A 12,937-nucleotide genomic window follows, 5' to 3' on the forward strand; every position below is an offset into this window, starting at 1 on the left:
GAGCCAGCCCATAAATTTAGGAGCCGGAAATTTTTGGGCATCCTTATGAGAGATATTAAATATAATATATGACATGTATTACATACAGACACATAAAATAACATCACAATATAAGAGAAATATAAAATATATATAGAATTTGAATTGATTTTTTATTTCCTCTTTGCATCTGTAACCAGAAAGGTTAAGAGCTAGCTAGAAGAAAAGTGTATTTTTCATGAACAGGAATCATAGAAATTTAATGAGCTTCACAATAGGTATTAAAGGGTGACGTGTCGAGTCGTGTTGTAATCAAAGTTCAGTTTTCTATAAAAAAACATTTTTGTGATGCATGTGTATTCGTAAAATTATTCTAAAGTAAAAGCGATCATTACTTCAGTGGTAGATTTTACTGTCCACAGTTTCATGGAGCATATCTAGATATAATCCATGCAACCCCTTTCAAGCGCTGTATCTATTTACAGAGTTAGTGGTCACATGGAACAAGTTAAGTATTGTCCCACACAATACATTGTCAGCTCTCTGGACAAGTATGGAGTTTGAATGCGTATGCAAGGGATATATGAGCATATGTTTCATATGCCCTGAAAGAGTGATAGCTTTTACTAGAAGCATTTCAGCTAATAGATGTGTATTACAAAAATGAGTCCAAAAGTGAAATGCATCTTATCCATAAGCATTTCATTTTTTATTAAAAATGTCCCTTTACATGAAAAATTTGAATCAAATGGAAAGTGTACCAAAATGTGTTTAAAGCTATGGTAAATTTGCCCGACTAAGAAATAATAAATGTAGTCCTCGCAATCTTTTATTATAAAAGTTTAATTCATCAAGTTTTGGGGGGGATTTTGTGCGCTAAAATAAAGTTAATCTTTGACATTACCAGGTCTAAACTGCCTTTTTTCCTTTTTGCTGAGCAGCTCTGCAACCAGCTTTTTTGCTTGCAGAGCCATATGGCACGCAAATTAACTACCAATGGAAAACATCAGTAAAATAAAAAAGGCACCAACACAAAAAAAGTTGATGATGAATAATACTAATAATTAACTGTGAATACATTTTCCCCTTTGAACTTATGCTGATGTTTATAATGAGATCCCTTGTAATACAAAAGCCTTGCATTCTTATGCAATAGAACAGCGCCAGCTGGAAATATTTACTAAGCTAAAAACTTCAGGTCCTGTCTTTCAAGTTACACTCAAACAAAAGTCGTTCAGAATTTGGCATAGCACATGCCCTTTAGTAAGACAATGCTACCTGTAACAGTAGAGAAAAACAAAATAGCACCAAAGTTATATTAGTGAACACATATTTTGGGGCCTAAAACACATCAAGTACACAACCTATAAACCAATTCAATGAGTAACAAACCAGATTTCATCTTAGTCATCCAGAATTTGAAAAGGTAAGCACAACTACAAAAACAGACAGACAATTTTCTAATATATATATATATATATATATATATATATATATATATATATATATATATATATATATATATATATATATATATATATATATATATATATATATATATATATATCTCCTTTAAAATGCTACAAATCTTAACTATCAGTAAGCACAATATTGTGGAGATAACATTTTCAAGAACAAGCATTGAAGAATATGAGGTCAGTATGTATTAGTAACACATTTTCATTGTATTACCATTCTGTTAAGCATGAGCGTAATTTATATGCATTAAATAACCCAAAAAAAAGAAAACCACATGGAGTGTATTCGCAGGTACAACAGAGGTGTGTCCAGTTAGTTTTATGAAATCTGAACTTGTATTCGATCCCAGGCCTACTTTAGATGTAATGTTTGCAAACAATAGTAAGTTAAATGAGGCTCCTCCAAAGCTGAAGACAAATGTATTTTTATGTAAATACCTAGATTAGCTTGAGGTACTCAAAAAATGTGTTCATTGACCTGCATGCACTAGATACACAGAAAGAGAGGAAAGGCAACAGGAGACAAAAAGACATGGTTGCTGCTCCTCTATAATGCTACAAATAATTATGAGTCAGCTAAAAGAGAAATGATTCAGTATACAATAAGATTACTTTACGGTACACACAGTAGTTTGAATAGTCTTTACTTTGGCTGCAATAAACTCTGTAATACACTTTTTACTTATAAAGGAGCACACAAGTTCAAATATTTCAGAATACCTAAGTGGAGATAAAATGGAAGATGCAGGTATGCAAATAAAATTAAAAAAAAAGTTATGACAATCTAGATTTACCGCAAGGTATTTATTCACCAGATTATGCAAAATTGATTACCAGCCTACCATTAACATGTGTGTCTCAGTCAGATACAATTAAACAAATATGGCCAATAAACCTCAAATTATATATCTTTACATATATGTAAGTGCAACTGTATAAAAAGTACAGCAATGCAAGGTAGTGTACCTTGTACAAAATAGTCATTTTTGTGGATACAAACAAGATATAAATGTATTCTGACATTTTAATCATGCAATGCCACTGCATATATCTTAGGAAAGGCCATACCTTTAGTGTAAAAAAACATTAATAGCCAATTAGTTCAACTGATTAAACAAAATATTTCCCAATACAAATACATTATGGAAATCAGAGTACTGTGTGAACAATCATACATTTCTATTTTACTATTGTAAGATCTTGCAAGAATTTTAGACACAGAAAAACCACTTAAAATTAATTCTAAAAGTCTAAAAATGAATTATGTAACAAGTAAAAAGTCTAAAAATGAATTATGTAACAAGTAAAAAGAATAACACTGGCTCTATTTAAAGGGTAACAAACTGAATTTCCCATGCATCCATTTCAATTTTGAATGAAAACATTTAAGTATCAAAAGTAAATATAGGGCTAGTAGAAAGTGTTTTAATTAGTTTTTTCTGTATACAACGAGCAGATGTGGAATGGATAGCCTCTGCCTACATGTGCACAGTAAAAGATCATACAAACACTGATATAGTTATTTTAGAAGCATATTTGCTAATGCTAAAGTGTAATGCAATAAAAATTAAAAAAAAAATGATATTCAAAATTAAAATGCACGTATGTCATTCATGTTTGATCTACAACATCCCTTTGCTAATCTCTGTAAAGCCATATTTTTTACACTGGTAAGATGTGTAACCCAAGAGAAATTACAAACTTTTAATTACGCAAAAAACTCCAGAAAATATTGGCAAAAGGCTGTTCCACATGCACCCACACATTGTATGAAAATATAAAGGATGGTGAAATCACAGGAGATCGAAAGGACAGTAAATGGAATGCACAGTGTGTAAAAAAAAAGTGCAAATCTATAATAAACAAGCCGACACACCACCATTAATATTTAAAATGACTAAAACAAATAAAATACTGTGCCCTCATTACCTCTATAACGTCTGAAATCGATTGGACAAACAAAACCTCAAGAATGTATTTTGTAAATAAAAACCGCAGTAGAATGAACGAGCTGCACCAAAATGAGCTTTGATAATGCATTCGTTTGCTGGACATTTCATTACCGAAACATTTAAACATTACACATACCCCTCCAATAAAGAGGTAAACGCGTTAATGGAGTTTATAACATTCACTTAGCTACATCAATGCATAACTAATCCCTAAAATCTATGTTCTTCCAAACCACAGAACCATGTACAGCACATAATATGAACTGGGGGACAAGCCCTTGCAACAGGACGCACAATGCATTCACCAAGCCTCGGACAGCCCCAGCTGCTGGCAACGAATACGCAGAAAACAACGGGTTAACCATTTGACCTGCCAACCCACAATTACCAACGGTCACACAATGGGGTTAAGATTTACAAATAAATAGTAATGTTCTAAATAAATATGATTTAGCGCTTCTGAAGTCTCCCTAGACATCAAGCGGCCATGTCGGAGCTGGAGCCTAAACCAGGTAGACACACTCCTATATTCCCATATTATACACATACGGACTCACTCCTCTGTTGAACACCGCTCTTTTTTTTCTTACCGCTGATATCTGTTTTACTGTAACACAAAAATGAGAGAACAAACAAAGAAGGAAAACACTCGTTTCTCCTAGCTTCTTGTTTTCTCCCTTTTTCTCTGATTTTCAGCTGCTATATTTCGCGAAGCCTTTCAGCAGCCCACACAAAATGGCTGCTGGTCCGCAACGTGACGTCACGCATCGGAAGGCTTAGACGAAGCGCGTACACGGAAGAGGGGCGGGCACGTTCACTAAGAATAACAAATAGAACACAGTCTTGCTTGGTTTAGTTTAGCTTGCTTGGAATGTATTCGAAATCGAATGCATTGTAATTGCCAGAACTGATCGTAATAACGGTCCTGTGTGTATATATATTTTCTGGAGCAGATTTTGGAGTTGTTTTGACAGGTTGTAATTTGTACATAAAATACCCAATACTTTTAATTTGTAATTGATTCTGATTTGGTGTTTTTCATATAGCACATGTTAACATTTTGAGATGCCATACGTTTTTCATTGACACACACATATATATATATATATATACAGTATATATATATATATATATATATATATATACAGTGTGTGTATATATATCATACCTCCCAACATTTCAAAATTCAAAAGAGGGACACCCCCCCACCACCAAAAAAATGAAATGTGGTGGACGGGGCTTAAAAATCATAAGCCCAAAGTAATATAAATAAAATTCTAAATAAAGTCATAGATTTTAATACACATAGGGAGCAAATCAAACACAAGCTCAAACCACTGGTATGGCTATGTGAGCTATGTAATTATCCTTTGCAAAGACATTGCTAAATATTTTTATCTTAATTGGACATTTAATAATAAATTCTTTAAAACTGCTCTTTGCATTCCCCATTAATATTCTAAATTCTGTCCTTTAAAGTCAGCAAAAATGCACAGTAGCACACTACATAGCATACACTTACACATGCAGATACACACACACAACATAGCATACACTTATACATGCAGATACACACACACTACATAGCATACACTTATACATGCAGATACACACACTACATAGCATACACTTATATATGCAGATACACACACACTACATAGCATACACTTATACATTCAGATACACACACACACACACACTACATAGCATACACTTATATATGCAGATACACACACACACTACATAGCATACACTTAAACATGAATATAAACACACACTACATAGCATACACTTACACATGAAGATACACACACACTACATAGCATACACTTATACATCCAGCATACACAGACAATACATAGTATACAGGGAGTGCAGAATTATTAGGCAAATGAGTATTTTGACCACATCATCCTCTTTATGCATGTTGTCTTACTCCAAGCTGTATAGGCTCGAAAGCCTACTACCAATTAAACATATTAGGTGATGTGCATCTCTGTAATGAGAAGGAGTGTGGTCTAATGACATCAACACCCTATATCAGGTGTGCATAATTATTAGGCAACTTCCTTTCCTTTGGCAAAATGGGTCAAAAGAAGGACTTGAAAGGCTCAGAAAAGTCAAAAATAGTGAGATATCTTGCAGAGGGATGCAGCACTCTTAAAATTGCAAAGCTTCTGAAGCGTGATCATCGAACAATCAAGCGTTTCATTCAAAATAGTCAACAGGGTCGCAAGAAGCGTGTGGAAAAACCAAGGCGCAAAATAACTGCTCATGAACTGAGAAAAGTCAAGCATGCAGCTGCCAAGATGCCACTTGCCACCAGTTTGGCCATATTTCAGAGCTGCAACATCACTGGAGTGCCCAAAAGCACAAGGTGTGCAATACTCAGAGACATGGCCAAGGTAAGAAAGGCTGAAAGACGACCACCACTGAACAAGACACACAAGCTGAAACGTCAAGACTAGGCCAAGAAATATCTCAAGACTGATTTTTCTAAGGTTTTATGGACTGATGAAATGAGAGTGAGTCTTGATGGGCCAGATGGATGGGCCTGTGGCTGGATTGGTAAAGGGCAGAGAGCTCCAGTCCGACTCAGATGCCAGCAAGGTGGAGGTGGAGTACTGGTTTGGGCTGGTATCATCAAAGATGAGCTTGTGGTGCATTTTCGGGTTGAGGATGGAGTCAAGCTCAACTCCCAGTCCTACTGCCAGTTTCTGGAAGACACCTTCTTAAAGCAGTGGTACAGGAAGAAGTCTGCATCCTTCAACAAAAACATGATTTTCATGCAGGAAAATGCTCCATCACACGCGTCCAAGTACTCCACAGCGTGGCTGGCAAGAAAGGGTATAAAAGAAGAAAATCTAATGACATGGCCTCCTTGTTCACCTGATCTGAACCCCATTGAGAACCTGTGGTCCATCATCAAATGTGAGATTTACAAGGAGGGAAAACAGTACACCTCTCTGAACAGTGTCTGGGAGGCTGTGGTTGCTGCTGCACGCAATGTTGATGGTGAACAGATCAAAACACTGACAGAATCCATGGATGGCAGGCTTTTGAGTGTCCTTGCAAAGAAAGGTGGCTATATTGGTCACTGATTTGTTTTTGTTTTGTTTTTGAATGTCAGAAATGTATATTTGTGAATGTTGAGATGTTATATTGGTTTCACTGGTAAAAATAAATAATTGAAATGGGTATATATTTGTTTTTTGTTAAGTTGCCTAATAATTATGCACAGTAATAGTCACCTGCACACACAGATATCCCCCTAAACTAGCTATAACTAAAAACAAACTAAAAACTACTTCCAAAACTATTCAGCTTTGATATTAATGAGTTTTTTTGGGTTCATTGAAAACATGGTTGTTGTTCAATAATAAAATTAATTCTCAAAAATACAACTTGCCTAATAATTCTGCACTCCCTGTACACTTATACCTGCAGACACACTACATAGCATACACTTATACATGCAGATACACACTTATACATGCAGATACACATACACACACTACATAGCTTACATTTATACATGCAGACACACACACACTAAATAGCATAAACTTATACATACAGATACACACACACACAGTTATGGATACAGATAGACACACACACTACATCATATATGGGTATCTGTAATTCATTGTATGGTGTCCTGGGGTTGGCAAGCACATTAGCTGGCAGTCTGCGGCTGCCACTGTTCGTTACCCTGGTATTAGCACTGCTGATTGCATAAAACTGAAGACATGCTAGTATTATCACCAGGGGTTAGACATCATCACTACCAGAGGTAGGTTAGAGAGGTCACCATTACCCGTGGTCAGAGTGTATACAGCCTTCTTACTCCTGCTTAACCCACACACCATTCCCTTTCCACAGGGATTCTAACAGGTATCTAACCCTGTGAGAGCAAAGGCAGCTGCTTCTGTGTATGGGCCCAACAGAATTAAAAAAAAATAAAAAAAAACATTTTTTTATTTTTTTTTTAATGCCTGGGGCAAATCGGGAAAGATGACTAGCAACCCGGGACAGGGGGACAGACCCCTAAAATCGGGACTGTCCCCCAAAAATCGGGACAGTTGGCGGGTATGATATATATATATATATATATATATATATATATATATATATATATATATATATATATATATATATGACAGTTCATATCTGAATACGTTTTTTTAACAAATGTTTGATTTTTTTCTGTTTCATCTTCAAAAAGATATCGAAAGTCTATGGGCATTCAATTTTGTTATTTACCCGTCATTCCATAGAAAGTAGCTATAATTCCACATAGGGCAAAATTTATCAAGCCCCGAAAAAATGTGTGTAAAAAGTAGTGATTATTTCTGCAATAGTATGTAGTAAAAAATGTCACCAATTTCAGTGGCGGTTCTAGACAAATTTTACTGGGGTGGCCAAGGTGGAGCCAGTGTTTAATCATAGGGGCACATTAAAAAAAAAAAACAATTTATATTGTGCTGCCTGGGTCCGAGAACAAAATTACCCTCCTCCCCCCAAACACACTTCTGCCTGTTTAACGCCAACCATAACACTACATCAAATTATTATAAATGCAAAATAGAACATGGATATATAAACATCAAAATATGCCTAATAACACAGACCTCCAAACACATACTAACAGAAACCTATCTGTGATATTCCCAAGGCATGCCGTGAGCTGACAATCCCAGGGTTTACTGTAAACAGCAGGGGCGTACTAACGTTGATGCAAAGGTCGCCATTGCGACCGGGCCCAGCAGGTCTCCCAAACAGGGAGGGGGGGGCAACAAGGCAGGTGGTTGTTTTTTTTTTATTAGTATTTTATTTTTTGGGGGGCACATGCCAGTGATCATTGATGATGCCACAATTGTCAGTTTGTACTTTGTTGTCAGTTGTGACTGTCACTGGCTGCTGTCGCTTGATGTCAGTGAGTCTAGTCTCTGGACGGCGGGTGCTCTGCTGCGCTGCCCGGCCGGAACTTTCCATTTCGGCACACACTGATCTCTGACTTCTCTTCCCTCCTGAGTACTGACGGCTGCACGCACGTGTATCACAACAATTGTCTCGTGACTGCACGTGCGGTGCAGCAGTCAGTAGCAGGAGTCTGTCGACAGTGGAGTGTGTGGTGTGGGAACGTCTGGGACAGGCAGAGCCAGTGTGACAGACTACTGAGGAGAACGGAGTGGAACTGTGGAAATCTGTTCAACCTCAGGTAAGCGTCCGTATCATCAGCTATTAAGCTAAATAAAGCTGCTCAGACTGAGGGAGGGGGGGCCACGGCGCAGGGGCACAGTGAACAGTACTGGGGGGGCGGGCACGGTCACTCACGGTGAGCTCACTCAGCTGAGTCAGAGTCACTGTGACTGTCAAGTCAACTGAAGAGCTAATGGACATACTGAACAGGCAGGCTACAGGTGAGAGCATAGAAAGATGCCTGTATAAGCTGAGTATTTGTTTATGTGCAGGTTGAAGTAATTATATGCCCAGCAGGCAGTTTATATGTTATATGTATGGTATGGTTTTTTATGTGTAACTTGATGCATAACAGGCAGGCTATGTGTGTATAGCAAGCAGGGATATCTGTTTATGTGTATGCTATATGTAACTATATGCACAGCAGTTATATATAGCATAATCACAAAATAACTGCATATATGAGCTCGGCCTGGTAGCTGTTTATGTGAAAGATAAATGTAACTATATGCATAATGGACATATATATGTGGCTATATAACAAGCAGGGTGTCAGTTTGTATGCATGCTATATGTAGCTATATACACAGCAGCCAGGATCACTTTGACTGTATAGCATAATGTCAAGAGGTGTATGTGAGCTGGCTTTCTGTCTATGTGCATAATAAAACAGCAAAGCAATAAGATGTGCTGGCTCAAAAAGTCAAATGTTGGATAAAAAGATTTATTGGAAGTACAAGTACTGTTACAAAGTAAATGGGTCACAGTCAGGGACGCCTGACGCGTTTCACGCATGCGTAGCTGCGCTTCTTTGGAGGCTCCAACATTTGACTTTTTGAGCCAGCGCATCTTATTGCTTTGCTGTTTTGTTCCTTAGCGGTTGGGTATACCGCTTTTTGGATTCGCTGCTCGTTTGCTGTTCACTCTTGGACTTTCAGCTTTCTCTCCGCCCCCCGCGTCCTGCTCCTACCAGTGTGCCTAGCAACATCATCGGTGACGCACCAGGAAGTGCGTTCTTACTACGCATACCACTGAATCTCTTTGCACGCCAGGAAGGACACACAAGCTGCACCCTCCCTGAAGGGTTTCATCGCCAGTCCGTGAGGAAGTACAGAGTGTGCCCAGGCACCCCATCAGACCAGTGGAGGGTAAGAGATGACGTTTAAGAACACCACTACAGAGATCTGTTTACACCTACTGAGACTTACTGACACCTAGGCTGAAGTGGAGCGTATGAACTACTGAGGAATTTTCAGAGAGAAATGCTTTTAGACAGAGGACTTGGATTATATATTACTTTTTTCTGACTGTTTGTCCCTTCACACACGGATAATAATTGGGACATATACCCCTGTTTTGGGTCTCAAGCATATACCTTTAGAGAACCTAAGGGGTCACTAACTGAACACTCTGTTTCTTGTGTATTAATGTATATGTGCATAATATATGTAACTATATGCACAGCAAGCAAGACACTCTACAATCCATATACCTGTAGTAAGGGGGATCACTTTCAGCATGGATTTGTTTATTTCTGTTTGGTTATACTCCCTCCCCTGTGTCTCTTTAACTCCCTCCCTCCCCTGTGTCTCTCTCCCAACCTCCCTCACTCCCTCCCCTGTGTCTCTCTCCCTCCAATGTGTCTCCCTCCCTCCCCTGTGTCTCCCACCCCTGTGTCTCCCTCCCTCCCCTGTGTCTCCCTCCCTCCCCTGTGTGTCTCTCCCTCCCTCCCCTGTGTGTCTCTCCCTCCCTCCCCTGTGTGTCTCTCCCTCCCCCCTCCCCTGTGTGTCTCTCTCCATCCCTCCCCTGTGTGTCTCTCTCCATCCCTCCCCTGTGTCTCTCTCCCTCCCCTGTGCTTCCCTCCCTCCCCTGTGTCTCCCTCCCTCCCCTATGTGTCTCTCCCTCCCTCCCCTGTGTGTCTCTCCCTCCCCCCTCCCATGTGTGTCTCTCCCTCCCTCCCCTGTGTGTCTCTCCCCTCCCCTGTGTGTCTCTCCCTCCCCTCCCCTGTGTGTCTCTCCCTCCCCTGTGTCTCACTCCCTGTCAGGATATGTTAAAGAACAGTATTGCCGTTTACTGTAAGGCAAGAGTTTTGTGTCAAGAACCTCAGCTGCTGAGTGCATGCTACTCTAGGTACATAGTTTTTGTTGTTACATTGATTTCTGGGATACATCATGAATTACTCACCCAAGTAAATGATAAGCCCAGAGATCATGGTTCATTTAATAGATGGGATTTCTAGTTAAGTACACTATCGCCACCACCTGTGTATAACACTTACATTTGCAGCAGTGTAAAACTTTGAAACTCCAAATAAGGGTTAAACAGTATAGTGCTTAAAGGGACACTCAAGTCAAAATTAAACTTCAAGATTCAGATACAGCATGCAATTTTAAACAACTTTCCAATTTACTTCAATTAACAAAATGTGTCACAGTCTTTTTATATTTACACTTTTTGAGTCTCCAACTCCTACTGAGCATGTGCAAGAATTCACTGCATATATACGTATATGCATTTGTGATTGGCTGATGACTGTCACATGGTACAGGGGGAATGGAAATAGACATAACTTTGCAATTTATTTAACAAAAATCTACTACTCATTTGAAGTTCGGACTAAGTGCTATTGCATTGTCTTCTTATCATGCATTTGTTGATTATGCAAATCTACTGTATTGACTGGTCCTTTAAGCAAGGCATACAGGCAAGAATAGCAAGTGAGTATTAACGATCTATTAAACTTATGTGACCTGTTGCGCATAGGAGATTACATGATACTGAATTGAATTACAAGCTTAGTTCAGATCTTACTTGCGGTGAGGGAGTTTAAGGTAGATCCTTTCTTCAGGCAAACGTCCTGTGGAGCTGAGAAGCGGAGTGTAGCTCTGTGCGAGTGCTGTCCGGTCTGCAGCGTGGTGCGGGTTGGCGTGTGATGTCACCGCTATCGGAATACCGGAAGTAGCTGTGAGAGGAGACTGGAGGTAACGAACCTGGAGATTCGGATTAGATTGAGCTCAGGAGATCAGCACAACAGCTGAAGTAGGTAAAGGCTGCAATACTAAGCAACATGATGCGTGAGAGGCAGGGTTTTATTCAGGGATCATATGAAGGCACTCCCCCTACCTTAAAGGAACAGTAGCAGACATGACATGACACCCTCCTCCAGGAGAAGCTCATGGATGCGGGTGATCTGGATTCCGCTGATGGAATCTGGAGACCAATCTAGGGGTGGATATGTTGGTAGCGAGCTCCCAGGAGTTATTGTCTTGAGTGTAGCCTTTCCATCTGATAAGGTATTGGAAAATACCACAAAATCATCTGGTATCCAGTATTGCCTAGACCTCATATTCAGTATCGGGATCCACTGAAATGGAAGATGCTGAGTCTTGGGTAGGTGAGGCTCTTAGTGCTCGGTAGGGTTTAAGGAGTGATACATGAAACTGTCAGGGTTTTTTCCCTGTTGTGCCTGCCATGTGCTGCTGGCAGCCATTTTACTCACCTCTCTTCCTGACTATGGTGCATTGTGGGGGATGCTGCTCATTTCCTGCACTTCCTTTAATGGTCAGACTGGTGTGCATCATCCGTGTGAGACAGAATGCAGTCTCAGAATTGTGATGTCATCACTTATTATTTAAAGGGCCTCTGTTCAGTATGCTTTGCCTTTGCGTTGTCTCAGACCTGTTTGTGAGAGTTCATATGTATTACCTGGCTGCCTGACGTTCTTCCTGGTTCCTGATCCCTGGCTTGTTCCTGACTCTGCTGTTTTCCTTGTTCCTGATTCCGGCTCATCTGACTATTCGCTTTGGCTCCTGACTCAGCTCGTCTGACTACCAGCTCTGGTTTTGACTCCTGGCTTGTTATTTGACTTGTGGACTTTTTATTATTTTTTGCTATTAATAAAGGTGTGATTATTTTTGCACTTCTCGTCTCAGTCTGATTCCTGGCACCCTGACATTACGCAAAGGCCATGAATCCTGATGCTGCTAATTATCCACCTTTACCTGCCATCATTTCCAGGATGGATGTACAGGATCACCGCTTGGATCAATTTGCACTAGCCCTGCAAACCCTGCTGACTCGCACTGCACATTTGGACCAAAGTGTCCTGCAAGTTATGGCTGCTCCTGTTTCCGCTGCTGCACCTATGCCTACCAGGAGCATGTCCGGTTCTTCACCTCTAACTCAGCGATATGGAGGCGATCCTATTCAGTGCAGAGGGTTTTTACTTTGCAGATGGGAATTTACTTTGAGATGTTACCTCAGGCGTTTCCCTCTGACAGAGCTAAGGTGGGATTTCTCATCTCGTTACTCTCTGACACAGCT

General features: G+C 39.6%; 1 protein-coding gene across 3 annotated transcripts in view; it reads right to left on the minus strand.

Annotated features, from left to right (window-relative positions):
* The window catches only part of RBM12 (RNA binding motif protein 12), a 72,040-nt gene extending 67,891 nt beyond the window's left edge, over positions 1-4,149 (minus strand). For all 3 annotated transcript variants that reach the window (XM_053695595.1, XM_053695749.1, XM_053695675.1), the window contains exon 1: positions 4,000-4,149. The gene's annotated coding sequence lies outside the window, so the exon portion shown is untranslated. The remainder of the gene's footprint in view (positions 1-3,999) is intronic.
* Positions 4,150-12,937: the final 8,788 nt, after the last annotated feature.

Source organism: Bombina bombina, chromosome 1 (assembly GCF_027579735.1).
Source record: "Bombina bombina isolate aBomBom1 chromosome 1, aBomBom1.pri, whole genome shotgun sequence".
Lineage (NCBI taxonomy): Eukaryota > Metazoa > Chordata > Amphibia > Anura > Bombinatoridae > Bombina > Bombina bombina.